The following is a 12,391-nucleotide window of genomic DNA, read 5'->3' on the forward strand; positions in this document are numbered from 1 at the left end:
ATGTTTAAAAGTGCTGATATCTGCAACTCCTCTTAAAATTTATTAAAAAACAAGATGGACTGATGGATGATAGAAAGATGGCTAGATATGTGATAAGGCAAATATAGCAAAATATGAACAACTGTAGAATGGAGGTGATGGGTATATGCATGTTTACTGTCTCTTCTTTCATCTTTTCTGTATGTTTGAGAATTTTTATAAGCGTATGTGGATTGGGAGTAAATGTGCTGTTCTGGCTGGCCTAAGTCACACTATTCCTGGAGTCGGAAGTGGAGTGGATTCTGCCTGTGATGGAGGTGGGGGACCCACACAGAGTGCAGAATTCTAGAATCTACAGTTCCATTTTAGAAACCTCATTCTGCTCCTTGGGAGTTGTGGGAGAATACTGAGATTCTCCATGTGATCACAGTGCTGGGGATACCCTCTACTGCCAGCTCAAAGCAACAGAATAAAAGAGTGAATATTCTCAGAATCTCTTGTTGCATGCATACGAGTTGGCATCAAGATTATTTTTGGATTTGGGGTAGGAAACTCAGCTTGGAGTCATAGATCTAGAAATTTAGTCCTCTGAACTGACAGCTGTCTGTGGCAAGGGAAGAAGTCACCTTTCCCTGTGTCTGTGTTGGATAACGTAACATTCACCTTCTGCCTCTCCAAGGGGCATTGTGGGGATGAGGGCGATCATGAACGTGCTTTGAGTTTGTCTGACTGCATCAGCCTCAAGTTGCAATGAAGACAGCTATGCATGCCACTGCCCGGAACCTCCTGGAAGGAGGGACTGGAGGTTGAAAGGAGCAGCATAGTGCTGTGACTCACTCTCTGCCCGTTGTTTCTCCTGGGCTGGGCCCCACTTGGGCAGCAGAAGAGCCTTATGAGCTCCTACTTTGGTGTCCTGCATACCATCCCGAGGAATTTCTCATATGCAGTTTTCTAAAGCACAAAAGAGCAAGATTCTCTCTTCTGCTAGCAGAGCTGTATAACTATTTCCAAAAACACTGGGTTGGGGGTTGGGGGTTGGGGGTTGGGGAGTGGAGCACATAAAGACATTCTCTGTTTAGTATTTCAGTTTCTTTTGGGAGGATGGGAGGTGGTCTCCTCTCACCATGAAAACGGCATGCTGACAGATGAGTGGGCTCACATCCACTTTTTAATGTTGCATCAGCCTGAAGCCAGGAAGTGCTAGAGCCGTAAGACTCCTCACACTGTGACCTGGCCACATCCTACATACATGTCAGCTTGCACGCCGTCTACTTAACTGTCATGCACTTGATAGCAAATGAGCTTGTGCCCTTTCTGCTGCCTTTAAAAATTTCCTGAAACACTTTTCTGACTTGTACATTACTTAGATTTCTTTCTTCCTCTTTTGCATCCAGTTTTTGTTTATGTTGGCTGTGACTCCAATCTTCGGTTGAAAGCTAGGGAAGTTGCTTATAAAGGTTTTCAGGATTGCTGAATATGAAATGCAAGGAAATTGCATAACATTGCAGCGTTTCCTCCTCTTGTTGCTTGCTTGTTACCCAAAATACAGTAGTTCCTTCTAGAAGCTTGAAGAAATTTGGCAGATCCTACCCTCTGATGGTCTATTGTGGTCTAGAGAGTCAGTGTTATCCTGATTTGAGGTTGAATTTTTCTTAAGGTCAAACAACAAAGCTTCCTGAATTATAACTATGGCAACAGTGTTTATGTAACACACAAATCAAAGTCACAGGGTAGCGGAGGAGAAGCACCCACAACAATCAGTGTTAATAACTCCAGAACAGTTAGCCTGTGCCTAATTCACCAGAACCAAAAACAAGTTAAAATAAATGACCTACTCCTTCACTGGTTATTGGGGTGTGACCTACCACCTACATGCTCCAGGAGGAGCTGTTTCACCTTTTCTCTTGAAACTATATCAGCTTAATTTGAAATTTCTCGCAGAGAACTGCGGTAAGTGCCAGTGACACTCCAAATGTGAAAGCATTGCCCTAAGGATAATTTGCTCATCAAGGTCATTATGACCTGCCTCTGACCTGCAGAGAAAGACCCAGACGAAGGAATGCACATCCTTAAGCCCCTTGTCCTTTAATGAGGAATAATTTCTTGGACACTGAATATATGCAAACACTTAGATGCCACATAGATCACTTCCCCTAAACCCTGCCCCATAGAAATGTAAAATTGACCTTGATTGGAGATTGGAAATGATAAGAATGAAAAATTATATTTGGAAGTATTAAATTCTGTAGAATATAGACTGTAGGAGCAGTAAGAGATCAAAGAAACGAGAGATTAAGGTTGTCTGCAGCCATCAAGTAAGTTAGGAAATATTTGTGGAGTAAGGAAAAGGGAAATAACGTTTTTGAGCACCTCCAGCCCCTGTGATAACTATTTTAAATTCTGTTAATACTCTCATAAGTATTATTACTTAGCTCTACTTTGCAATGCGAAAGCAGACTCAGAAATGTTAAATGATTATCTAAGGGCACATAGTTCAAAAGTGGTAGAACCAGGTGACAAAATAAAAGCTTCATCCAGATTAAATTTAAAGGAGTTTAATTGAGCTATGAACAATTTGCGAATTGGGCAGCCCCCAGAATCACCACAGATTCAGAGAGACTCCAGGGATGCCTCGTGGTCAGAACAAATTTATAGACAAAAAAAAAAAAAAAAAAAGGAAAGTGACGTATGGAAATCAGAAGTAAGGTACAGAAACAACTGGATTGGTTACTGCTTGGTGTTTGCCTTATTTGAACATAGTTTGAACACTCATCAGTGTATAAGTGGTTGAGGTATGGCTGCTGGGATTGGCCAAGACTCAGCTGTTGTTATAGGTAAATTTTCCTAAGTTAGGTTTTCAACCTTGTCTACCTATTAAGTTAGGTTACAGTTAGTCCACAAGGACTCAAATATAGGAGCATGGAGTCCTTCTCAGGCCATATTTAGTTTGCTTTAACACAGACCTTAATGCCAAGTTTCCAAAGCCCACAGCATGCTCCATCCACCACTTGACTCAACTTCATCCAAATCCATTTCTCCCTGTTTTGGAATCTGTCCAGGGCCTATACCAGTGAAAGGGTTAGGCTAACAATGATTAAACCCCAAATGCAACGAAATTAATCAGCCCAGGAATGCCCGGGATGCCTTCTAGACAGAAGGGGGCTTAGGTCTGTGTGTAAGAGGATGCTGGGTCAGCCTCCTGCTTTAGTGGACCATGAAGAGCTCCTGTCAGTTATTTATATTCAGCTGAAATCTGCCTTCCTGGGGACTCCACCCTGACCTTCATCTCTGTTCAGCACAATAAGATTTCCCCTTCGTCACATCACTGCCCTTTGAGAATCTGAAGACTGGTATTGTGATGTTTTGAAGCCTTCTCTTCTCCAACCAACACTGTGGTTTAGGGAAACACATCTTGCAGAGCAAGTGAGCAGAGCCAGAGGGTGGAGCCAACAAGAACCAGGATATAGCCAATGTCAAGGTCCAGGTGAGAAGGCAAAGACAATCTGACCTTGGGCAATAGAAAAAGAAGTGGGGATGAGGAATAGGTTCAAGACATATGAAAGTAATAGAAGTGATACAACTAGGAACTGATTGGATATGTGAGGTAGAAGGAATGGGAAATTCAAGGATGACAGCACAGTTTCTCATTCAACTTTGTTGCACATTTTTCTCCTTCACTCTAGAGTTCCCTATAAAGCACAAGTAGGCTTTTCTGTCATGCACTTTAAAAAAAAATTACCACAACTCTTGTCTGCGAGCAACAGGAACACAACTAAAAAATAAAAAGGATGTTATTGATATACTATAGAAAGAGGAGGGATGAGCTTCTGATATGTTAAGATAAAAGGGCTCAAATGATACCATCAGAATCCCATGTCCCTTCATTCATGGCTCTGCATTTCTTTGTTTGACCTTTTCTGCTCAAGGCTTTGCCTGTGTGGTAGCCGAAGTTGGCCTCAAAAGCTTCAGGTATGCATCCTGTTTTCCTAGCAACACAAGGCCTCATTTCCAATAGTTGTAATAAAAAATGAGTGAGTGTCATCGGCTGAGTTTGGCTTGGGCCAATCATATGTGCAGTAGGATGCATAGTCTGGATCACATGCAACAAACCTGAAGATGGAGTTGGGATCAGCCCCATCCAAACCATATGAACTTGCCTTGGCAGGGAGGTGGCTCCCCAAGGAAAATGAGGGTGGTATCCCTGGAAAAAGGGGGGCATGGATGTTGAACAGTAGTATTCGCGGGTGTCCAGAGCACTTTTTTCCCCCAATGTTACTGAGGAATAATACTAAGAGGTAAGTTGCTTATATCCACAAGGTACAAAGCAACAGGCAATGCTTGAACTAATGGAAAAGAAAGTTTATTTTTCTATTCATCATCATTGTTGTAATCATGTTTTGAACAGCAAGCAGCAATTTTTATTCACCAGCAAGAAGGCTTCCGGGGCTGTTAAAAGACTCTGTCTTTTGGATGGCTGTAGGAGCACAGCCATTTGGTCACTTTTTATTGGGCCATTTTCTAAGAGACTGCCTAGTCTTGAGATGCCTCTGATTGTGTAGGGGAAGGGACTCGGCACCAACAGGTACAGAACCCCTTTCTTAGCCCTTATTTCTGAACTCCCCAGTGGTACCATAGGCTCCAAAACTGTTAGAAGCATTCGTTGTCACCTGGTGGATGTAGAGCTAACACACAGGGGTGGAACATAGAAAATAAATGGCTATGTGAGGGATTTTGATAGCCTTGAGTTAAGCCAAATAAGATAAATCTGTATCCTATTTTCTCCTAGGAAGGCCTGAATTGTCTGTTTCCACTCCCTTGTAAGAAAGATTCATAGAGAATTTGCCAGGTGTTGGGGAGAACAAAGCGGTCACCTGGACACCTGAGCACACATCTATCTAGCTTTCCTTTTCTGTCTGGCCAATGCATTGTCCTCACCAACTCCACCTTTAGTGTTTTTTCTGTTTTTTTTTTTTTTTTTTAATTGCAGTTTCTCTCTTATGCTCTCTATTTATCCAATCAGTACTTTCTGAGTGGCTGGCTATGTGCCAGTTACTGAACCCCCTTTATGTATAATTCTACAGGGTAAGAGCAAGGTCTTGACATTGGTTCAGGAATCGGTCTTTGGGAAGTGCCATCAACTATATTTTTATTGGTTTCACATTTGAGGGAGCCTCCCTAAGACAGCAAGTGCAACAGTGGTAGCAGTGGAAAGGGAAAGCCTGGCAGAGTATTGTCAGCTGAGAAACAGAAAAGTAGTAACAGCCATCTTATTTTTGCTCCACTGAGCACATTTCACCACTCAGACCATGGTGATGAGAGTCACATTTCTGATGGGAGGAGGAGGAAGAACCAATAGCTGGCTCCCTGGCTCTGACCCCTTGAGTTGAGACACATCCTTGTTTACTCCAGGCTACTCATGCTTCAGATTCAAACAATTCCTTCCCAAAAGCTTTTCCAAGTGTGGCCTGTGGCCCATGGGTGAAAAGAGAAGTCCTGATCTAGAAAAATCATGTCCATTCATGGGTGGCATTCCACAGACTAAGGGTGTCTTACTTGTAATTTCTCAGGGGTGTTATTAAAAGTTCCTAAGCCTGGGCACAGTGGCTCATGCCTGTAATCCTAGCACTTTGGGAGGCCGAGGCGGGTGGATTGCCTGAGCTCAGGAGTTCGGTGAAACCCCATCTCTACTAAAATACAAAAAATTAGCCAGGTGTGGCCTGTAGTCCCAGCTGCTCAGGAGACAGGAGAATTGCTTGAACCCAGGAGGCAGAAGTTGCAGTGAGCCGAGATCGCACCACTGCACTCCAGCCTGGTTGACAGCAAGACTCTGTCTCCAAAAAAAAAAAAAAAAAGTTCCTAAATTTAGCCTGTATTAGTGTTTGCCGAGCATTCTAATGTGCTCAACTGAGAAATCTGCCACAGAGTCTTTGGCAACCCTGGCCAGTTCTCTCTGTATGTGCTGATAGGTTTTAGGAGGGTTGTTTTTTGGGCATCTTAAAATGTCTCAAGCTGGTTGTGGTTTTTAATTACTGCCACACTTGTATTAATTGGAAGTTTGTAGAATTCCTGTTATGCTTAAATTGGGTGGAAATTTTGTTATTACATAATGGTTGCATTGTTGCCATTTTAATTACTGCTTAGCCTCTTTTGAGTTCTTTGTTAATTGGCAGGCTATTTTTCCTCTGGAAAGCAGGACTGGGTGGAGAAGTTGTATGAAGTTGTGGTTGAGTACAGACTCTACTGTGCTCTGCCTAAATCGAATCCTGGCTCTGTAATTTGCTAGTATGTAACCTTTGGAAAGTTAATTAACCCATATGATGCTATGAAATAGAGGCAGGTGTAGTACCCCATAGGCTTGAGGATGAAATAAAATCATTCGTTTAAACGCTTAGTATGGTGCTTGGCACATAATTGATAGTGAAAAAGTGGTTGGTGGCAGGTGGCTATTTTTATGTTTGATTGCTGTTTTAAAAAAGATTAAGAACCATTGATTTAAACGTTGACCTTAGATTGTCTCCTTTCCTTTCCCTTCATCTCTTAATTAGTTTCAGTTGGTTATATTACATTGCCAACAAGACCAATGCCACAGGGTCCCTCAAATGACATTTCCCATCCTTAGCCATTTATCCCATAGGGGATACATGTCCATCACCAGAAGAGGCTTTTTGTTTTGTTTTTTTAAACACAAAGTGGGAAGAGAAGGAAGGAGGAAAATGACAGTGATGAAGATGAAAGTTAATCCTTATAGAATGTTCAATAGGCCATAGAATTTACATTCAGTGCTGTGTTGAATATTGTATATCTATGATTCCATTTAATTATTACAACAATCCTAAGTGGTGGAGAGTGTTAGTATCCCCCTTTTTCAGATGGCAAGACTGAGGTCTAGGGATGATAACTGATGTGCATGTTAGCCAATAAACAGTAAAGTTGGACTTTGAACCTAAGCAGTAGATTACTACGAATCTGTTGCCACTGACAGAAACAATTCAAAAGAGCAAGCTCTTTTGACTCTAGTGATGGTGGACCCATTTTGTCACGCAGGGGAGATGAGATGATATTCGATGGTGTAGAACCAGCCTGTTGTTTTCAGATGTTGACACATTGCCTTATTCAGTGTGTCTCCACATTGGTACATCAGGGGAACAACCAGGTGGGAGGAGACTTGGAGAAAACCTCAGGGGATCATAGAGTTTGGATGTGCATTTGGGTAAAGATGGTGCAGTTTAGAGAGGAGCATCAGTTTTAAACAAATTTCCTTATGAACCTATTTCCCCAGCATCTTTATTTTGTCCAGATTTTGATCCAAAGTGTGGTATGGCTAAGCTCTAACGCAGCTGTGTGCAAAAGGGAAAAGTTAGATTGTTTTGTCAAATTTTTGCTTTACTTATGTCTTTAATATCTACATTTGAAAAACAAGCCTCTCTGTTTTCTCAGTATGGCTTGGATAATGGTAATAAAGGTACTCATAGAAAAATTCTGGGAATCCAGATGACTCTGTGTATGCTCTGTTAATTCTGTAGGGACATGTAAACTGAACTGGCTCAGCAGTGAACAGAATTTATTGCAAAATCACATCTTGGTGCAGAGGAAGCATATGAAGGCTTTCCTCGCCCTCCTTTGATTTATTAAATTGTACTTTCATTGCAGCTTCTGGGTAAGGACTCAGAATTGCAGTGCCCTGTGATTTTGTATCAAAAGAGCTACTCTCCGCCCCTGGTGTTTATCGTCAGGATCGAACCCTGTGGTTCAGAGAGAATATGAAGTGTTACTTCTATACTAGATGCCAGCTGGTTGCATGGGTTGGTGGTAAATACTCCAGGCTAGAATCAGAAGGCTGTTCCCAGTTTCATTTTCTTTCTGACTCAGGGCAAGTTCTTCCTTCTGGTGATTCACCTGCCCAGCTGCCCACAACATCTCACCTTTATCATCGTCAGCATCATCATCGTCGTCATTGTCATCATCATCATCACAATGACTTATTGATCATGTGGTTAGTGGTTAAGTGCTTGGGCTCTGGAGACAGACCGTGGGAGTTCCTGTCTGGCCTCTGCCCATTTCCAGCTGTCTGACCTTGGCCATGTGACCTAACTTCTCTAATGCCTCAGTTTTCTCATCTCTGTGAAAGGAATAATTAGGCTGGTATGAGAAGCGAATAAGAGAATGCACACAGAATGCTTGGCATGATGTCTGGCACATGGCAGGGGTTTTGTCATCATCATCATTATTAATTTCTATCTGTCATAATTATTCTTTAATGATTCTTAGATGGACCGTGATAAGATAAACACATGTAATTTCTCTTCTTCAGAAGCATATACTTGAAAATAGATACTTGTTGGCATGGATCTTTAACAAATCTTCATATACAATGGTCAGTAGAAACTAGACTATACCTACATCAAAGTATAGAAACCCAAAGGAGATAATGTTCCCAGGTTTTAGAGTACTCAGATAGAGCTTAGCTTCAGTTGGGTTGTTGAAGGTGCATTAACTGTTTCAGTCTTCTGAGGAGCCACAAATCAGGCATTTAGTGCCCCTTGTCCGCTTGGGTTGCTCCTGGAGAGTTGAGTTCTATTGTATTAAGGTAGATGCTCTCAAGAGGCTTACCTGAAAGCATATAAATTTGAGATTGCTAATCATAAGACAAAGCTATGGTCAAAGTGATCTTTCAGGACATTGCTCTTGCCTCTGAACCTCAGTCTGATGCTAGTGGGCAACTGTGAGATCTGTAGAACAAGGATAGCCCAGAGCAGACTGACCATTTCTAAAGGGTGAATTGCATGCTCTTTGCTTCTGTCAGTATAGAAGGTATTTATGAACCATAATACCAACCACTGGAGTGACTTGGTAGTGATATACATTTGCCACTGCCTAGAAAGGTAAAAGGGTATTGGAACATCCTTTTAGAGGCAAGATAGAATAGTACACCACTGACCAGCTCTGTGTCCTTAGACAAACTGTGTAACCACTCTGGGTCTCAGGTTCCATATCTCTAAAATGTGAATAATACTAGACCTCATCCATATGGTGGTTGCAAGGATTAGATGTTGCCATGTGTGGTGCTTGGTAAGTGCTAGGTAAACAAAACCATTCCTGCTTAGTGCTGTGACTGAGCCACCATCTGGTTGCTTCCCCACCCTGGGCCTTCTTTGTTGGGCCCTGTAGTCACAAAGTCCTGGTAAGCAGGATTTGTTAGCTTCATTTCAAAACTCATTCTCTTTGGCTCATTAACCCAAACCAGACAGAGATTAACAGCCTGGCCTCAGAGGAGCAGGTGAGTACATGTTTCTGGTGCCTTTGGCTCATTGATTATCCTTCTCCAATTCAGGGAATGCTTGGGTGTTCCAGGAAGGGGTCTCCCGAGACCCAGGAAACCTTGAAAGAGAGTAATTTGGCACAAATTCATCTCCTAATGAAGGAGGGCTGAAAGTCCTGCATTTTACTATTCCTTCTGGATTTTGCCAGCTATAAATAGAAGCAAGTTTCCCTTGGATAGAATGTTTGAATTTACTAGGAGAAATGCAGGGATCAAGGATGGCTGAAAAAAAATACTTGCCAAAGTGTGGTCTTCTCTTCTGCACTTCCCTTGCCCAACTTTGCAAGGTTAGTGAGTGCCGGTCACCATGGATTGCTGGTCCTAGCTATTACACTGTGACCCATTTCACTCACAGGTCACAAGGCTCTGCAGGATCGGATTGCTGCCCCTCTGCCCTATCCTTATCTCCTACCCCTCTCTGCATTGCACTGATTGCTAACCACACTGGCCTTCTTCCTTCAAATGCAATGACTTTTCACCTTCCAAGGACCTGTACTTTCTTTTGGCACTAGCCCCCACGTCTTCCCAAGGAGGTACCCCTCATCATTCAGGCCTGGCGCAAACATCATCTCTTCCGAGAAGCATTTCCTCGCCTAAAGTCCACAATAAACCCCCGCATTTTTTTTTTTTTTTACTTTCTCCAATGTGCTTATCAATATTTGAAGTAATCATAAATGTGCATCTGTTTATTTCTGTTTTCTTCAGTAATTGGAAAGTTTTATGAGAGCAGAGATTACAGATGTCTAGTTCATCTGTATCCCCAGCACCTGGAACATTGCCTGACCATTATAAGCACACAGTAAATATTTGTTAAATGCATGGATAAGTAAACGAATTGCAAGCAACATGGGAAATTACTATTTAGGAGGTCTTCAAACTTTTCAAAGCCGCTATGCCCTTCTTCAATAGCCACATGAGTAAAATGGATAAAAGCCAAGGGAGGGGTCATTTGGTCTTAGCTTCTCTCCATCCCCTTTGTTTGTGCAGGTGCTGTGGGGCTCAATTTGGAAACCATGATCTAGCTCAAGTTCATTTATATAGATGATAAAGATGCTGCTGAGGGAGAGTGGGCCACTGTGTTTCCTCTTTTAAGTAGAAATTACACAACCTCTATGTCAGCCTCCACCTAGACTTGGTGGTGACTTTTGCCCTCCCCTCAAATTCCATGAATGTTAAGCATTTCTTTTCTCAGTAGTAGAGTCCAAAGCACTTGCATTGTGTTGTGCTGTTTCAGTATATTTCTTTGGCACAGTCTCATTTGATGTTCACAGCAGCTCTGGCTGAGTTAGTCAGAAAAACCTATCATCGCCCACATTTTATAGATGAAGAAATTAAAGTTCAGCAAGATGAAGTTACTAATGGAGAAGCCCAGGCCAGGATCAAAATCTTTTGACTCCTTATCTTTAGAACTTTTAGGTATATGCATTGATGCCTTTTCATTCATTAGACAATCCTCCTTAAGTACAGAAACCTGTTCTCTTTATCCTCATCTTTCTGACCTTTAATAAGTGGTCTGGTAGCTTTAGTTTTCTTTAGAAAATTAATAATAAAATGGGATGATTTGTTATATTTAGAGCTTGATAATTCAAAGACCTTCTTGGGCGACTCCTTCAGTTTATGGATGAGGCAATAGGTGCCCAGAGAGGCTAAAAGACCCAATGACACAAAGCAGCTGAAGGGCCAAGTGGGACCTCTTGACCAGCCATTCTCCGTCATTATTTCTTAAGTGAAAAATCCCTTTCTGGATTTAATGGTTCTTTTCAGAGGTAGTTGCCTTGGTTTCTTTAGGGGTTAAATAAGTGGTTCTCAACTGAGAGTAGCCATTAGAGTCACTGGAGGGATATATTTATATATATACATACATATATATATATATTATGATCAGGTTCACCTTATGCCTTTCTATACCTACAGAACCTTAATGATCAAAGAAGGGCTTGGGTTCTATGATTTTTTTTCATTTATTTATTTAAGACGGAGTCTTGCTCTGTTGCCCAGGCTGAAGTGCAGTGGCATGATCTCGGCTCACTGCAAGCTCGACCTCCTGGGTTCATGCCATTCTGCCTCAGCCTCCCAAGTAGCTGGGACTACAGGCGCCCGCCACCATGCCTGGCTAATTTTTTGTGTTTTTTAGTAGAGACGGAGTTTCACCATGTTAGCCAGGATGGTCTCAATCTCCTGACCTCATGATCCACCCGCCTGGGCCTCCCAAAGTGCTGGGATTCCAGGCGTGAGCCACCGTGCCCGGCCAATTTTTTTCTTTTCTAAAGTAGAGGTTTCATCTTGTTTAATTATGACAGCATGTCAGAGATGGGCAAACTGTGATCCGCAGACTGAATCCAGCCCACCACCTTGTTTTGTAGAGCCCATAAGCCAAGCATCATATTTACAAACAAATATCTATAATTGACTTTATAAGGAATACTAACTTTGAGCACCAATTAAGCTAAATATCAACCTCTCTTAAAAAAAAACTTATTCTTCTGATTAGTAGGCTTGCATTTCAGAAAATCATACTCAAATATTATTAGATTTTAAATTTTGTCAAAAAATGTATGAAAATTTGCTTTCTATCTTGTTGTAGAAGTACCTACATAATGTCATTGATTTTGCCTCTTGGCCCACAAAGCATAAAATGTTAATGTCTGATCCGTTGCAGGAAAAACTTGCTGACCCTTGCAATATGTCATTGTCTCTTTTATGTTGGGCATTTTCTTTTTCTTTATTGGGGTACTTTCCCTTTTTATGATTTACATTATTTAAGGGGTTTCTATGGAAAATATATATTCTCCTTATAATATTCAAATTTCTAGAAGTATGTAGAGTAAAAAGTAACAGTTCCCACTCCCCAGTATTAACAGTCAACAGTTTTTGATGTAAAGGTCCTGACTTTGCCACTAACTAGCTGTGAGACATTAGTTAACCCCTCTAGGCTTCATATTCTCCATCTGTGAAACAGTGATAATAACAGCTCCTGCCCAACAGAATTGTCATGTTGATGATTTCAGATCATTCATGTGAAATGCTTAGCACATTGCCTGGTGCGCAGTTCATGCTTAATGATTTGTAACTAATTTTAATTTTTTTCTCTTT

General features: G+C 41.6%; 1 protein-coding gene across 9 annotated transcripts in view; it reads left to right on the forward strand.

Annotated features, from left to right (window-relative positions):
* Positions 1-12,391, forward strand: part of ARHGAP26 (Rho GTPase activating protein 26) — a 458,221-nt gene that overhangs the window by 230,760 nt on the left and 215,070 nt on the right. The gene's annotated exons all lie outside the window — the stretch shown is intronic.

The sequence above is a fragment of the Gorilla gorilla genome, chromosome 4, assembly GCF_029281585.2.
Source record: "Gorilla gorilla gorilla isolate KB3781 chromosome 4, NHGRI_mGorGor1-v2.1_pri, whole genome shotgun sequence".
Taxonomy (NCBI): domain Eukaryota; kingdom Metazoa; phylum Chordata; class Mammalia; order Primates; family Hominidae; genus Gorilla; species Gorilla gorilla.